Genomic DNA, 18,815 nt, shown 5'->3' with positions numbered 1-18,815 from the left:
TAAATTAATGTATTTCATTCTTTAATAAATTTATATTTTGTTTTTATAAATATTGATAGTTTTAATGATCTTCGATACCTAAAACGTCCCTAGCCGCAACCCTCTAAAACGGGGTCGCTACAATATTTACGATGCAAGTGAGTTAACAACATCATTAAGATACGCGTGTGAAAGTGTAACAACACAAGTATCTTAATGGAGTAAACTCGCGTATATTGTACAATATTTTATCTATGTCTGACTATAAAAATACACAATGAATTTTTAAAATTATTGTACTTAACTATATACCTATCCTAAAAATCAACTACCTTAATACCTTTGTTCAAATAACACCATGCATGGCAATGTCAATACGACAGTAAATAATATTGATGTCACTAGTTTAAAAAATGAGCGATTCGGAAAGTATTCCCAGAGACAACTACGAGACGATCAAGCGCATATGGGAATTAGGCCTGCCGGATCTCTGGCCAGATCAAACTTCTTTGGAAAATTAGCATCTGTAGTGAGAGGGCGCTGTTTCGCAAATTTAAATGACCCGGTACATATTTTACTGCTTTTATTTCCGCATCCGTTTTAGTCCCCGCCTCCCGCTAGTCCCGCTCTACGCGACGCCGCGGCAGCCATTGCTCATATCAAATATCGATTGTCGATTTGATTTTTCGCTTGCGAATTTCCAAAGTATTTGGTTGTATTAGCAATATTATGTGTGTTTAAGTGATCACTAATATCCTATATATTGCGCGAATTACCCAGAGGTATCTATTAACCACAATAATTAGTGAATTTCAACGCAATTAGTTAATTTTTATTTGAAGACCAACATGGGAACAAGGCCTATATTTCGCTCAAGAAAAATGTTGTATTGATAGATCTATGGAGGAAATAACAAAGATGAGTCCAGAATTTAGCCAAAATGCATAATTTTCCAAAAATACTGAAAAGTAAGTACATATAAACATATGTTTAGTATTGCAATAAAACTGATAAAATTTTCTTCTCCCGGTGATGGGAGAAGCCATGACAAAAAAGTCAAAGATAATTCTACTACGAAAATACAATATTCTTTGCCTGAGGCTAGCCAGCTTAGCTTGTTTAAAAATGCTATATTAAAAACACATTTGTGAATTTTATTTGTAGATGGACATTTGCTGTTTATAAACTTTCGAGTCAGATATTAACTTTCTTTGAGGATCAGCTATATTTTAATAATTGAGGAGTAAGAAAATTAATAATGTTTTGTATTTGTAGACCAAAAATATGACAAGAATCTTTGAAAATATAACACAATGCCTTTTGTAATTATGTTGTTTTGTGATGATAGTAAAATTTGGTTGATATAAAACTGAAACATAACTATTCCTGCTCTATGAATGACTCTGTGATAACGTTACCCAGGATTTAACTAATTCAGGTGAGCAGTTAAGCCCTAGGCTCTAGTATATATTTTTTCAAGTTATTTAAAATACAGGGTTGTAAATTAGCTTCATATCTTTCTTCATATCTTCTTCTTTTTCAAGTGTTATATAGTTTCACTTCCATGTTTTTATAAAATATGCAGGGAATATTACACTAAATTTTAAAATAATATTTTATATGTCAAATAATACCAATGTTTTTTAAAATATGGCCATTTTTAAAGATTAACTTTTCTATACATTTAAAAATCACAAAATTGTAAATTCACATTTTCTTTTTAATTCAACGTATGTATAAAACTGTCCTCACATTTGATTTATACAAAGGTACTTTAATTTCAAAATATTTATTGATATTTTGCAGCTCCATCAGCACAATAAATCATGTTATGTAATTTTGTAGAGAAAAAATACAGTATTTTATTTTCTAATGGGACTAATAACAAAATTGAACATTGCAGCATAATCAGGTTTCGCTAGACAAGAGAAATATATGACCATGAAAGTGTATAGAAGATAGGCCTGAAAATAATAATATTCACTGTTAAAATAAAATAAAAGTGATTCAAGTTATAAAAGAACTAACCAGTGTAGAAAATTCACTTTCAAAAAGAAAACATAAAAATGGTTGTAAGTAAAGAAGCTTATATTCTATTATTTCTTTATATAAACTATTTTGTTTTATTTATAACATCCTAGTTTAAATAAAATATTTCCTATTACTACTTTGGTAAATAATTTTAAGTAATCGGGTCTAATCAATTTTAAAATAGTTAGAAAATAAATTTGTTATATTCGAACATATATTTTTTTATATTTTATATTTAATTTAATAGGTAATTGTTTATATTAACTTTTACACATGTATTTATAATCTCTTAGTTATAAGTATTTATAAAAAGATCGTGTTGCAGATAGAGGTGATAAGCAATATGTAAAATTTGTAGGTACAGTTAAAGTGGAATGAACTGATATTTTTATAGAAACAGAACAAAACTACTAAAGGGAAACGAGGTGAAGAGCTGTATGACAGATGAATCCGTCACTTGTCTTGTGGAAAACATGCTTTTCTTATGGTTAAGAAGTGGTATATCATCTTCATGTTCTTTCATAATTGAAGCACCATCATTGTGTATCATGTAGAAAAACTGCCGACATTCATAGGTAATCCCAAAGCGTAATATAAAATAATTTACATCCTATATTCCCTATATTTGTAGGAAATGTCAGTCACAAAATCTGAAATATAGGGTAAAGGAGCCTCACTGCAACTTCTGATAAGACTATCAGAGAGGATAATATACAATCAGAGAGGGTAAAACATAAAGAACGGACTATCTGGTAAACTATTTTTTTTTGTCTTCCAATATTGGTTTTCACATATTGGAAAAAATTCATTTATTAATTTACCTTTGTTTTAGTGATTTCAAGATAGTGAAAATTCACACAAGAATATCTATATACTTATTTACCTTATGAGTCTATACCCAACAGAAAAATAAAAGTGCTAGTAGATAGTGGGATAAATTTAAAGGATAATATAATATTAACTCAAAAATTAGGTAAGGAACTAACAGCGCTTTCAGATTAATACCATCGAAGGTGTAATCTTGCTATACAGGGTTATTCACCTCATTCGACACGGAGTATTGTAGCCAAAGATTTTGAATTTTTCCAAATTATAAAAGATTTGGGTTTGTTTAAGGACTATTAGAGCTACAATTTAAACGTACTTTTGTAAGATACAGATTGTTCCGAATAAATAAAAAATACCAATGTTGTATTTTTTTAAATGGAACACTCTCTATATTATGAAATTTTTAGTTTCTCCAATTAAAATAAAGATAACTTTGATTAAGGTTTATCTCACCTAAAAATGCAGTAACAATTTTAATGCTTTATTTCTCTAGGGGTATTTAAGTTTTTAAAACCAAATATTGTACTGAAGTTTTTCTGTTTTCTAAATTTTGTGTTGCAATAATAAAAATAATACTATCTTATACAGAGTGTCTAAAAATTTTATTTTATATTAAAATTTATTTTAAATAATTACTAGCTTTAAACGGCAATAACTTGTTTAATTTAAATGGAACACCCTGTATATTTTACGTGAATCAGATGCACAATTTAATTGTATTATATAACGTTTTACCTATATCTTCAAATTCTCATAGAAAATGCATTTTCTTATAATATTGACATTTTAGACTGTACCGATGCTAAAAACGATAATATTGCTAGCCCATTTGTTTACAAAGAGATAACTATTTAAATCTTTGCAAAAGAGTGTACCATTAATTAAATATACCACCATTATTTCCGCCCAAATATTAATTAATCACATTTAATTGTGTTAGTTAATAAATTATTATAAATAAATGTAGATTTGAATCAGAAATCAATATATTAAAAAGTTATGAATATGAACGTCTCTGTTATTATAAATAAGCATTTATCAAAAAATGACATAAAATTTAGGTGTTACTTTTACCACATTGTCTAATACACATACAAAATTCAGTTTTTTTTAGTACTGGAGCAATTATTAATCAACGCAAATAGTCAATTAATGTATGTAGTTCGAATACTGAGATCATATTAATTAGTCCTCTTTTACATCTACTTAACTAGTGTTTGATATTTTTATTTATTTGGGACACTGTAGTACTTGTTGCAAATAATTATAAATAGTCCTACAACAAATCCAAAACTTACAATTTGTAAAAATCTAATCGTTTGGCTACAGTACATTACTCCGTGTCTAATGAGCTGAATAACCGTGAATTAATTAAACCAACATTTATAAGAACGAACAATAAATTTTATAGAATTAATCTCAAATACTAAAATACCAAATAAATCTATTATATTTAGTATTGTAGAAAATGCTGATGTTCATACAACCATCTGTTCCAACGCACTATGATTCTCTGAAATAATGCTACAATCCAAAATTCGATATTTTTCATTGGACTTAGATTGGATGTAGGACGTAGATTATAATATTTTTTCAAGAAGTACTAATAGAAGTATTTAAGTATAAAAATATCCTTGGTGTAGCATATAAAATATCGGTATTCTTAATAGATGGTTATTTTCTTTTAATATGATATTTAGTCAACATTAACAACTATCAAACTAAAAATTTCAAATTTTCAATGTTTATGTTTGTTTATATATTAAACCAACAGGAATAAATTTTTAATTTGTCATGAAAACAGCTCACATTACAGAACACATTACAGATCAAAACATATCACAATTACATAAAAAAATGACATAACCAGTATTATATTTTCTAGGTGAACTATGTTCTAAAACAAATTGCAGCACCATCAGGGTTAACATAAACATATGTCATCAAACAAATATACACTCTTCAGTTTTTAGAGCAACATGACCAAGAAGCAATTGTAGGATAGTATTGAAAAGGAATATGCACTCCTAAGGAAAATGACATGGGGTAATATATCCCAGTAATTTCAATAAACAACAAATTAATATGCTGAAATAAAACATCTATTAGTTTCAAGTTTCATTGTCTTTATTTAATGTTGATTTTTTGTACAAAATTTCAACATTAAATATAATATTAATTAAAGAAGATATTTTATTTCATAATATGTCTTTGTCTTCCACTTTCAAATAAAAAAATGTATTCCTCATATGGTCTTATACGAGAATTCATATATGGCATACTGCAATTAATTATGTGTAATTTTTATTAGTACAGTCTGACATTCTTCTAGCTCTTCTAGCATATACATACATAAAGAAGAAATACATATTTTGTAACCCTTTTAATTTTCAATTTTTTTAAGACTTTAAGGAATATATTTTATTTTACTATAATTAGGTATGCACCTAATAAACACCTTAAAAACCTAAACATGGAAACCTTAGAAAGAATGTTCTTTTTAATTTTTAAGGTGTCCGATCGATTTTAAGGGTAATCCAATCGGAAATTGAAAGAAAGTACGGTAAATCTGATCATAAAAACTAAATAATTTTGTGAAACAGTTTAATCGCATAATACCCCAGACACCATAAAAACTAAAACATGCCAAATCCGGATGTATGGAAACCCTAATTCATTCACATCTAATAATACTTTTTTTTTCAAGGATGGACACAGGATAAAAATTTGTCAATGTATTGAAAAGTTTTCTTTGGAAGGAGTTTCGGATGCGGCCACGTTGTTTCGCCGTGCTGAATGTTTGTGTTTCCACGTGGACCCTAACGTGCGTTAAGCATATGGCACGTAAAGCTTTTTCCCTGATGTCATGGTTTTTTCATATGAAAAAAGGCGGATATTCCATTTTTTACTGTTTTTTTACTGCAACATTTGTATCTCAAATGTTTGTTTTATTTCCTTGTACCATTTATTTATTATTATGTTTATTTAAAATTATCATTTTATTGTAACATATTTGAAAATATTATTTTTTTATCTCTTAATAAATAATTTAATTCTTATATTAGTCTTTTATTTGGTAATTATAATATATATATAAAAATATTTAAATTCAAATAAAGGCGCGCTTTTTGAATCGCTTTGCGCCGATCGCAGCGCCAACTATCTCCAGATTCCACGGATCCGTCATTGGATTTTTATATATAGCTATTAGAGAACCAGTTATACACATTGACTTGGGCATCTCGTAGTTATCTCTGGTATTCCCTCTGACATTGAAGAAGAGGCAGTCAGAGCCATTTCTGGATTGCTTCCAGCAAGATCAAAAAGAAGTATGAATATACATACTCTAAGTATGAAAAATAGTGCACCGAAAAAAAGTACACATATGGAAATGAAAAGGTACTCATAATTTTTCCAATTTATCCGCTACTTATAAGCCTTCGTCTCTTTGGGCTTTCTATTAAATGATACGTACTATGATATCTATTAAAATGAATATATTGTTTCATCAGGCATTTACTTGAAAGATTGTTCAAACTGTATCATCAACATTTATAATAAATACGTTTTCATGTTTTTATAATTATTATCAATAGAACAGTTTATTTGTATTTAGTAGTATTTAGTGCAAAACAAATGTTTTACAAAATATTTTTTTTATCTTTAGTAGTCATCTAAACATCTAACGTGAAAATGCGTGAGTTCAGAAGCTCTTTAACCTCCTCAAAATGCGTGAGTTAAGAGCTTCTTAACTCACTGACCTAGATAAATGAGTATACCCTTATCTTTAAAAAAAAAATATGAAAAAACCTGAACGAAAAATTGAGTAAAGAGCTATATGCCAAAAGTGGCATATACCTGTAAAAAACCATCCTCGTATCTCCTGTAGTTTTCGAGATCCCAATAGTGGGGATCAAATTTGAGTTACCCTGTATACTGTATAGTTTTCTTGAAATGAAAAAGAAATTATGTCACGTCAATAACAACAACGTATAATAAATATATAAAAAATAATCATTAAGCATGTATATTATTGTATATGGACTGTTTTTTTTTCAGTTTACCATTAATCTAAAAATAAAAAGGTAAAATCCTAACTGCGAAATTTGCATTAATGATGCTTCAGAGAATCGTTCGTTCGGATTGAGTATTTTTGAAAGTGACGTAAAAACTGGTCAAAGTTATGGAGAATTGCCTCATTTATATTTGCTATGTAAACAAGTTTAGTAGTAAATGAATATGCGTGCATGAATGTTTTTTACGTTAAGCACTGTAACAGATTGTTTGATTTTTCACAAATAGAAAATGCATTTTCTATTACGAACACGTGCCCGTTCAAGTCGCTTGGATATACCTAATTTCATAACAGGACTGAAAAATGACGTCATTAACTATGCTACAACATTGAACGTCGATAGATGGTAATTACTTACTAAATTAAATTGTTTTTGTGTCAGTTTTTGGACATTATCTATTGAAATTGTTCGTTCTCTTCCGAAAATTGTAATGAAGAAAATCTTAAAACACCACAGTAACAGAAAATTTAAATATGGAAAAAAAATTAATTAATGAGTTTTTGTAAAGAATTTACTATTCCAACACCCAACATATCCAATAATAAAGGAAAAAAAAATGACAATTATCAAGTTAAAAGAGCATAGCTGCAAGGTACAAAAATATAGACAAATAAATAAAATAAATAACGTCTTTATTTTTAACTCGCCGAGGTTCAGCAGAGCATATTAAGGTGCGTATTCATTATCCGAACGAACGAACGAACGAACGAACGAACGAATGCTAGTGCGGTATATTTAGACGGGGACCGAACGCATGCGGCCGTTCGTTCGGTCGTGCGCTCGACCATCCGCTTCGAGTCGGTACACCAAAGGCGTTCGCCTGCGTGCGCTTTCAGATTTAAGGTGCGTATTCATTATCCGAACGAACGAACGAACGAACGAACGAATGAAAGTGCGGTATATTTAGACGGGGACCGAACGCATGCGGCCGTTCGTTCGTTCGTGCGCTCGACCATCCGCTTCGAGTCGGTACATCAAAGGCGTTTAGACGTCATGGTACAGAAATACAAGGTATGATCGATAGCGGCTCCAATTTCGTTCAGTTCGCGCATACCACCTGTGACGTCACTAGGAAAATAATGAATAAATAAAAAATAAAGAAAGTTGACAGGAGATCTGCAATTTTTGGGGTTATGGTTAAGAATTGTTTATTTTAAGACTTTTTAGTTCGTTTAATTTAATAATTACTAAAACCAGCAGTTCCAAAAATATATTTAAAAATAATAATTATCTATTAACATGGATTTGGACGATAGGTAAGAATACTGAATTTATTTCTATATTCGGTATAAAATTGTTTATTAGGTTTTTAGTTTGCGATGTTTATGGTAAATAATTTTCATTTTCATTGCCTCTGAATTCACATGAGGACAGAGTTGAGGATATCTATGGAAAAGTAACCACAAGAGGAATTGTTACATCATTTAAAAAATATTGGGAAGTTTATTGTTTCCCATCGAAAAGTAGAAAATGCCAATGCAGATGAACGTATTGTAATTGTGATAGAAGTAATTCTAAGGGTGAAGTTTATTATAATTAGTGGAAGTAATACCAAGGGTGAAGTTTATTATAATTAGTGACCTCTGCTTCTTTTTATATGTAGAAGTTTCTGGTTTTGAGAATAAATCGGTTGAACGACACCCAAAATTTAAAGGAAGTATTTGCATACCCAGAATATGCCCATCAAGGATTATATAGCTCAAATTTCCTTTAATGGTAGGCAATTATTCAATGCAAATTAACTTTTTAAGTGACTAAAATATTAAATAGTTTACAATATGGTATATCACTAAAAATATATTACTTTTAGGTACAATTAGGGCCCGATACATTTCAAAAAGTAGAATATTATTTTATATTAAATGAGGTATTGTACTAACAATCAATTTATATTAATAACGGAGATTAAAAAATAACAGAATAAATAGTTCTTTTTCTTATATTACAAAAATAAACTATAGAATACAACAGTATTTAAAAAAAAATAAAAAGTGATGTTCCGGTCGAGATTCGAACTCCGGTCTCTCGCTTCCTAGCCCGACTCCTTATGCACTGCTCCATAGTAACTTGCTTAGCGATAATTCAATGACGGTATATAAACAAAAAAAAACAGGTTTATAACAATATCTTGACGATTTGAACTGGCGCGCGAATGAAGAAATGCGTGCGGTCTTCTCGTGCGGTCCTATCGTGCGGTCCCCGTCCATACCACTAGCGTACGTTCGCTCGTTCGTTCGTTCGTTCGTGCGGATAATGAATACGCACCTTTATAGAAAAATAAATAATATAACACATTCTTAAAAATATAACATTTAAAGAAAAGAGAATAAGTAAGAAAAATTAAAGTAAACAATATACCTAGAAAAAGAACAATCAACAACTTAATGATTTAATAAGCGATGTAATGGAACATGAAATTATTGAAATAATACTTTAAAAAACATTTTTTATTATCCTTCATTAAGGTGTCAAAATAGATAATTTGTTACTGTAAAAGCATTTCTATTTTTGTGTAAAATGTCAAAATTATTTATTTTTGCCTAAAATTTAGAATAGTGTGGTACTATAGAAATACTGGAAATTAAAGACATCTTGTAAACTGCCCGTCAAATTAAATACCACAGTGATTTTTTTACTCATTTTCAACGAGTTGTAACTTTGAAAAAAATGGACCGATTTTGTTGATTTTTTAGCATATTAAAGACTGTTTTTCGTAGATTGATCTGATTTTTGTAAATTTTGTATGAGATTTAATTTTCTATGATATACAGGGTGTGAAAGAAAGGAATGTAATTTTTGTGTTGCTGCCATTTTGCCAAAAAAAAATTAACTAGAATTATAAGTTCTCTAATTATAAGTTACCCTAAGACACTGGAAGAAGTTTCCTCTGGACTTACGACCGAGAAAAATCAATCAAGGATTTTCCTTGATCTGTAAGTAAGAACAATCTTTAGATTGTCACGGAGTTTTTAATAGGACATTGTCACCACAATAAACACCTCAGTAAATTGAAGCTAAGAAAAAAGGGCGAATGCAGATTTTGTGGGGAGAATGGGAAAACACCAGAATACCTCATCACTGAATGCGCTGAGACAACAACCATTAGTGTGCCATAAACTTTGGTACGACGGAGATGTAAAACCGTCTCAGATACTGGCTTTTATCAGGGCCCTTGGACCATATGATGAGTTATAACTCAAGAAAAGGGGGCACAATAGATCTGCAAGGCTGCGATGATTAACCCCTCTCCCCTATCATTCTACATTCTAAGTGGATATAGCGATTATGCCTTTGATTGATTGGTAATGCGTTTTCGACCATTCCGAAGTCTATCACTTAGTGAATTGGTCTGGAGATAACGATTCCATATTCGACATACATTACTTTGCCAAAAATAACCTTTTCAGCCACGAATCAGCCTATCAGAATTCTTTGTCTCTTGTCATGACGATTCATGGGTATGACCAGCAAACTTCATTTTGATGTCTCTTTTTTACATGCTATTAGGCATTAAATTCGGATAAACATACATAAAAGCTCGAAGTAGAGTTGTTTTTAATAGAAAATGTAAGTTTTAATGAACTAAATTTTGACCTAGTTTCAAATTTATTCCATATAAAGAACAATCAAATGGTAGTTTGAGCAATGATTTTGTTGTTACCGGGTGTAAGCGGACCAGCTCAGTTTTATAATATGGTGAATATATTGTATATAATTTTATGAATTTTTAGAAATCGGTATATGTCGGTTTAACGCGTTTTTGTTTCGAGAAAATAAGCGCCGTAAAAATTACACGAGCTTGAAAATATTACTGCTTAGATGTTTGCCAACCGCTCGAAAATACCCGGTTTTTACTGTTCTGCTAAATCGAGCCAGTATTGAATTTCCCAAGAAAACTGTCTTCGTCCGAAGCTATTTATTTATCTGTGTTATTGCGCCGCTTATACAGGGTCGCTGTTATGTATGGAAACGGTCGATTATTAGGTAAAATAAATAGTCTAAATCTACATAAAAAACCTTATCATCGTTACATGGCTAATTTTTTGAGTGAAATATCCTTTTGTGTACCCATTACGAAATAGTCATGTCAGCCTGTGCGATCCCGGGGCTTAAAGCGGGGGCGGCCAATCGAAAGGGTGAAATTTTGACACTAAAAATATTATAAGGTACAGGAGTTATAATTGCGAAAATAGCTTTTATTTATTATTAAGAAACGTGGAAAATTGTTGGCAGATATTTTTCTAGTCGCTACAATGCCGACAGACAACGCGAAAGAGGCATGAAATTTTAAAAATTATTAAAAAATTAAATTTGAGGAATGAAAAAAAATATGGCATACATGCATGCCGATTGGTGGAATTGTCAATTTATTGCAAAAGCCTTATGCAAAAGGGGAGACAAAAAGATCGTGGCTAAATCAGCTGCAGACAGTTAGTTATTAAAAGCGCGATATTACTCTAGCGCTTTCAGGGAACGCTCGCCGCCTCATCCATTTAAGTATAGATAAATCATGTATACGATTATATTATCAATCTATTTTTTTATTATTTCAATAACATATATCATATATTTACTATTCTGTCTCACTATTTGTATCTGACTCATCGTACTGCAGATCCCCGCTCTCGCAAACGAGTCTTCCTCTGAGTCGATATCTGCACCGTAAAATTTTTGTAGACTTAAGGGGCCCACAGACGATACAATCGGTTGTACAACTGATTGTACGATAGGTTGGACGAAAAATCGTTCAGACAGACCGTAGATACTTTTGGCCACAAACGTAACTACATTCTAAAGCGACTTGTATTACGATTATTTAAATGTTTTAAATGAATTAGTTCAGTGACTCAGTGTATATGTTTGACTATGCCACAAACCATGTCAAAAAAACCGTAGCTGCTTTAGTAGTCGCGTTGTTTTCGGATGATAATGTGCAAAAGAAGATCGTGGCTAAAGCCAAAAGATGAAAAGGCGCGTATGGTGTAAAAATGGCTGTTACAAAGACATATTCATTCGCATATGAGTCTACTTAATGGTCTCTATAAATTTCAATAAAGTCTGTCCAAAACTTCCTATTTTCCTCCATGATGAAACACCACAATCTCACTACACGATGTATTTCAGACGTTCAAACTTGTCGTTGATCCAACCAAGTTGTACGACAGATTTTTAAACATGCTGAACTACCAAACGATCCAACCGCGTCTTAACGACAAGTTGGACGACAAGCCCACAGACGTTACGCTTATCGTTCAAACAGTTGGATCAAACCAAATCCTCCCACTTGTACAACAGATTGGATCGTCTGTGGGCCGTTTTACATGTATTAGGTAAAATAATTCATAAAGCGGCGAGCGTTTCCTGAAAACGCATACACAGTGTGAGTCTTAAATAAGTGCAAATACTTTTAAGGGTGATATATTTCGACCCCAGGAACACGTCTATGAGTTTTTTTTTCGCAAAAAAGATGTAGAAAATCGTGCATTTTTGTTTAAATTTTCCTGTATATTTTAGAAAACTTTTTTAAAAATTTTAGAAAACAGAGAACTGTTTACCGCAGTTTACTCTATGGCTATACACTAAAAGAATGGATGCAAATACAGAAAAAAACAGGTGGCTATTTAAAAATATCAATTTCATCAATATTATTTGAAAATATCAATCAATTTCTTTTTAAATTTTCAAACTTGAATAACTCGGTAATTAACATTTGGAACTTATTTGGAAAACGGTAAAAAGAAAATATGTTTCTTTTATTGAGATCTACCAGCTCTGAAAATATTTGCTCTTATTCAAGATTCACCCTGTAGAGTAATATCGTGCTTTAGATAACTGTCTACAGTGTCTACCGCTGATTGAGCCACGATTTTTTTGTCTGCCGTTTTGCATACGGCTTTTTAAATAAATAAACAATAAACATGACATTCCACCAATCGACATGCATGTATGCGATTATTTTTTTGTTAAAATTCCATGCTTCTTTCGCGTTGTCTGCCGGCATTTTAGCCACGAGAAAAATGTCTGTCAACAATTTTACACGTTTCTTAATCATAAATAAAAGCTATTTGGCAATTGTAACTTGTGTACCTTATATAATATTGTTAATGTCAAAATTTCACCCTTTCGATTCGGCCACCCCCGCTTTAAGCACTGGGATCGCGCTGGCAGACATGACTCTTTCACAATGGCTACACAAAAGTATACTTCACAAGGAAAAATAGCTATGTAACGATGATAAGGTTTTTTATGTAGCCAGCTCTTCGTCTGAAAGGAGGTAACGCAAAAAGTTAAATAGAAAAATTATAGAGTTTTAATAATTATAGGGTTTAAAAAATTATAGGATTTTATTAAAGTTCAAACTTAAAGTATGTACTAGGATGTATTTCAGGATAATATTTTAACTTCTATAGGGTGGCATAAAAATGTGTGAGTGGATCAGGATTATTTTTTTTAAAATGGAACACCCTGTATATTATTGCATTTTTGGCTTCCTTTCAGATCACTTTGCATAATCCTATGATATGAGTAGATGTATATTTTGACAGTTTCAGAGATATTAATAAATAAATAAAAAATATGTATTTTTCAGCCTTTCTTAAACATTATTAAAAATACCTACTAGAACTGTCCTAAAATGAAAACTATATTAGGTATTTACTTTAGATGGTCTGTACTTACTTTGCTGAAAAATAGTGGTAATGGCAAATCATACAGGATGTTCAAAATTGTACGCCAAACTTTCTAAAATATAAAATAATTTTTCTTCATTTTTTTAAACGGAACACCCTGTATATTCTTTTTTAAAATAATTATAATTCTAATTCAAAATTTTTAACGGTTTCGCAGATATTCGCAGTATTATTTCATTTCACCACCATATCACCAATTTTCATCCAAATATTGACGTTACTCCAGAAATTATTTGAAAAAAATCGAAATAAAGATGAAACTTCTACACCCTGTATCTCCGAAACTAATAATTTTAGAACATACGTTTATATGAACTTTTTTACTTATTTTTAGTGATTCCCACGAGACCAACGAGACGAGACTTTCATAAAGTCTTGTCTCGTCTCGCCGATAAAATAAGAAGTCTCGTATCGAGTCTCATGCATAATCCTTGTTCCAGTCCATTATGGGATATGTATTTATAGTTTGTACAAAACAACCTTGAGATCACGTGACATTTGTAAAGAAACCGGAACATTTTTGTAATTTATCTAATTTTTCTTGTTTATTTTTTATTAACTAATCGATATTTTATTAGGCTACAACTAGCTTTGGACTACAACTAGCAATTATTAGACTACAGCTAGCATATTTCATTATTCATTCATACATTCATTATTAAGACGATTTCTGCGTTTTCTAATGGTTAACGCAGCACGAGAGAATAACCTTTCCGCCGGGACTGAGGTAGCTGGTATACTCAACAGATCTCGTACCATCAAACTTAAAATGGGAAGTTCAGAACTATGAGTTCTCCACCATTGTAATATATCTGTGTCTTTATTACACCGGGGAATTGAATAGTATTTTAGAAGCTCCTGCATCCATTCTCCTTCGGCAGGGGTAGGATTTACTACGTACAAGGCATCAAAATCAATTACAAAATCCGACTTTTCAGGTCCAGGATTTTCTCGTCCTTGTTGCGCCACCACTGTTTCTGTCGAACATGGTCCCTCTAACTGATGAAAAAAGACTTTACAAATATCTTGAAATTTTTGAATCGAATTATCTTTTAATTGTTGGACCCATTTTGTCATATCAAACCTTTCTAACTTATGACGTGGATCGAGAATTAAAACTGCAGCATAAATCCAGTTCGTTTTACGATAATGCTTTAGTATTTTGTCTCTCGCAGCCTGAAAACCAACAATAAGCTCCTCTTCGACAGGGGTTCGATTTGTTTTTCTGTCCCATTCAAATATTTTGCTCTCAAGATTATCTATTAGTATATTGATACATACAACTGCCATAGGTAAGGTGACGTACTTCTCTCCTCCGAGTTTTTTGGAAAGTATTTGAAAGTTGAATAAAAATTTGTGCACTTCTTCTAGCAGTATCCATTCTTCATCTCTAAGAGCATATGGTTTTAAATCAACAACATTTTGACATAATACACCGAGTCTATGTCTGCCTTTAAGAGCTACTTGCAACAAATCATCACTGGAATTCCAGGGCGTAGGTACATCCAACACAGGTGTCAGTTGCCGAGAATTGCCAGTTGCTTCACACGCACTTCGGAACTTAAGTAAAAGTTGGTTTTTAAGTAAAGGTTTTTCAAGTGTTCACCTGCGAGACTCTCGTACGAGACACGAGACTCGAGATGAGACCATTAAAAGTCTTGTCTTGTATTGTCCCAGTATCGTCTCGAGTCTCGTCTCGAAAACGAGACGAGACCATACGAGACTCTCGTGGGAATCACTACTTATTTTTATTTGCAGAATATGCTGCCGAAGTTTCCGGAATACAGTTCGTACCACCCTGTATACTGATGACTTCCTATTCTTACATACAAATAAATGATTATAGATCTACGTTTTTTAACGCATGGTGAAGCATTTTGTATAACCACACTTTTGCACATCAACACAAGAAACTTTTTACATCAACAGAGAGAATATGTTGAAAGAGCATTACAATCAACAAAAATAATTAAAGTTAATGATTTAATAACGATCAACACTCTACCTTGGATGGTTATGTTTTTATTATTTTTTTAATTCCGCTTTTTTGTCATTTTTATGCAACTGTCTGTAACCTTGTTTTTAAATAAGTTATTGGTATTTTTTCCAACAATGGTCGAGAGTTAATTAGGTTATTGAAATTTGTTATGCAAATGTACGTTTCTAGGAGTAACTGAGTTAGGAAACTGCTTTTACGTATTTTAATAAATATTTCAAATAAAGGAATTATTTATATAAAAATTAATTAACCATGTAGAAACTTACATCACAAGTAGTCGGGTTCGCGGGATTGCATTCCTTAATATTTAGATATATTTTGTTTAAACACTGTTGTTACCATACATAATTTCAAATGTCGAAAATAGAAATAATTCTTTTACTAATAGATTTCTTAGATGACGTAGTATGTATTTATTTTTGAGTTCCGTTTTCAGAAACTGTATGTTTTACAGAGTAACCGAATTAAGCCCCATACTATTCGTTAATTCGGTTCGTCAATACGGCGATTGGGCGGAATGTCGTTTTTTGGGCGAACTATCAAAAGAAATATCACTAACAGAATGGACGAATTTCCAAGTGGACAAATAAATCGCAGCGACGCGACGCGACGCGACGAACCGAATCAGCGAATAGAGAGTATGGGGCTTTAAAAAATAGGAAATAGCTGTCTTATCCGATAGTCAAGCAGCACTAAAAGCGATCAACTCAGTAACCATCAATTCCAAGTTGGTCAAAGAACGCCTAGAAAAGCTGAACAAATTAGATAAAGAAAATAAAATCTTCCTACTCTAGGTGTCCGCTTACCAAGGGATAGAAGGCAATGAAAAAGCAAACGATCTAGCTAGAAAAGGAGCGAACACTCCACTAACTGGAACAGAACCGTTCTGCTTTCCCAGCGGAAACCAATTTAAAGAGGAACTGAAGAACCTGGAAGACTCCATCCGTAACCTGGAATGGGAATCCTCCAATGTTATCCAATTATGACCGAGAAAAATCAAAGATTTTCCTTGATTTAAGTAAAAATAATCTTCTGATGGTCAGGGGGTTTCTAACAGGACACTGTCTCATCAACGAACACCTCAGTAGATTGAAGCTGAGACACAACGGCGAATGCAGATTCTGTGAGAAAATTGGGAAACACCAGATGATGATTATCGATGATGAAGAGCTGGCCTCTGTGGAACCGTCTCAAATACTGGATTTTGTCAAAGCCCTAAGAATGCATGATGACTCGTTAGGAATGCAGTTATAACTCGTTATAACTCAAGAATGGGGAACACACAATAGATCTGGTTTGGTAAGAAGAAACCGGGTGGACAACTCAAAAGATACAAAGATATTCTTCACAAAAACTTCTAGGAATAAACATTGTGGAATTCTTATCCATTGCATGATTATACAATGGAGAAGAATTGTAAACTCAGTTACAACCGCAAAGTAATGAGTTTTTGAATGTCCGGAGTGTGGAAGAGAGATCGCATATCACATCACGTATCGGGCTTCTCAACCACAGAAAACTTCTGATAAGTATTAAATACTCGACAGCGAGTAATGGCAATAGTAGTAGTAGCAGATTTGTAAAATGGTTTACAGTTTTTAAAAATAATTTTGTTTTTCTAAATCATTAGCGTAAATAACAATTTATCCTGGGGGGCGGGGCCTGGGGTTGTCCCCAGGGGAGCCTAGTGCTTTTTTTTTAAATGAAAAATAATTTTAAAAAACACATTTTTTGAATAAAACGTTTTACATGAATTTCTCTATCAATAAATTTCAGACTTGGTTATCAAACCGTGTTCCCGTAGATTACTTAAATACCTAAAAATTTTCTAAAAAAATACTTACAAATTATCACATTTTTGAACACAACAAAATAATATTAACTAAACAAAACTAGAAAACGCCATTTTTACTGCATCACAAACAAATAAAAATTAATACGTAGCCAAGAGTCACAATTCAGGACTCCTGTGGGGGTTGCCCCGCAGTACCTGGGGGGGGAGTGCCCGGCACCCCCGGACGCCCCTGTAGTTACGCCAATGTTCTAAATATAACATTATAAAATTATAAATGATAGCTTTGTATTATTGAATTTTCTATAAAATATTAGTAAACAATAATTCTCCTATTAACAAAAAATTATTCAGATAAATTGATATCGATTATTTTCGAATATTAACAAGAAATATTGCATTGGAGATATCTGATTTTGTACGTACCTCATTAGGACGAAATTGCGTCAATACCATACAGCTATTTTGGACTAGAGATATTTATGAGTAATTTTATCTAATCCGTACATCATTATTTACTACGCTAAAACTATTTACACCTGACTGATATCTACATTTCACACAGTCGTTTATAGTTAGAGATAAATTTAACCATTCATACAGCTAAAAATATATGTTTTCTGGGTGGCACATGACTTGGATTGTCGTGGGAGTGAATCACATTTATAATACGTTTAATCTGAAAAATGTTGGACCAGTTTCTCAGATGAACTCAGTATTTTTATCCGAAATTTACGAAAAGACAGTTAAATATATCTATACCACTCAGATGCAAAAAAAACGGAGAATTTTTTGGTCAAATTTAAAGTGTTATATTTTTGTTATTTTTAGCCCTATTTTCATGATTTTTTAGCAAACTAAGTTTTTTAAAAACTTTAGTATTTGGTATATTATACGAGGGGTTGTTTTTTATCCTAACATTAAAACACCCTGTGCAATAATTTCGTGTGTAAATTTTCCTAAAATATAATTTTACGGTCAGAAACATGACTCCTGAGCTTAATACATGCTTTTAGCACGGCATATAAATCACACGGCAGGCTAACTCTGCCCAGATCCCATTGTTTTAAATTTCTATAAAATTTGACCTTGAAAACACCATTATGGGTGCCGAGTCAGGGCCGGATTAAAACGTATCAAAAAATTTCCCAGAAAATAAACGATTGATAGACAGGGTCGTATTAAAAAAAATACTGTAATTGACTGAAACTAAATTTTATTTACACAATACTTTTATCTAAACAAATGAATCGTTAACCGCGCATACTCCTCGAAAAGTAACAATGAAAAAATCAATTAAACATTTAACTGTAGAGAATAGACAATTAAAATTAAAAAACATGCCAGGAGTTACAAACAAGAATTAAAGAAATACCTAATAAAATATCTATTGAACAATCTAAAGAGGCTACGTACAAATT

At 31.7% G+C, this 18,815-nt stretch overlaps 1 long non-coding RNA gene across 3 annotated transcripts; it reads left to right on the top strand.

Moving 5' to 3' along the window:
- Positions 1-426: 426 nt before the first annotated feature.
- LOC115879234 lies at positions 427-5,897 on the top strand. Of its 3 annotated transcripts, none has more exons than XR_004049679.1 (9): positions 427-761; positions 822-947; positions 1,255-1,417; positions 1,786-2,051; positions 2,369-2,585; positions 2,642-2,762; positions 2,843-2,983; positions 4,724-4,884; positions 5,546-5,897. It is a non-coding gene; the product is annotated as an uncharacterized LOC115879234 (long non-coding RNA). The 3 variants fall into 3 exon arrangements; XR_004049680.1 differs by having other exon boundaries at positions 428-761; positions 1,825-2,051; XR_004049678.1 differs by having other exon boundaries at positions 431-761; positions 1,883-2,051.
- Positions 5,898-18,815: the final 12,918 nt, after the last annotated feature.

This window comes from Sitophilus oryzae, unplaced genomic scaffold (assembly GCF_002938485.1).
Source record: "Sitophilus oryzae breed Bouriz unplaced genomic scaffold, Soryzae_2.0 scaffold_1576_pilon_pilon, whole genome shotgun sequence".
Lineage (NCBI taxonomy): Eukaryota > Metazoa > Arthropoda > Insecta > Coleoptera > Curculionidae > Sitophilus > Sitophilus oryzae.
The sequence above is the reverse complement of the archived record's forward strand: the minus strand, read 5'-3'. Positions and strand labels throughout refer to the sequence as shown.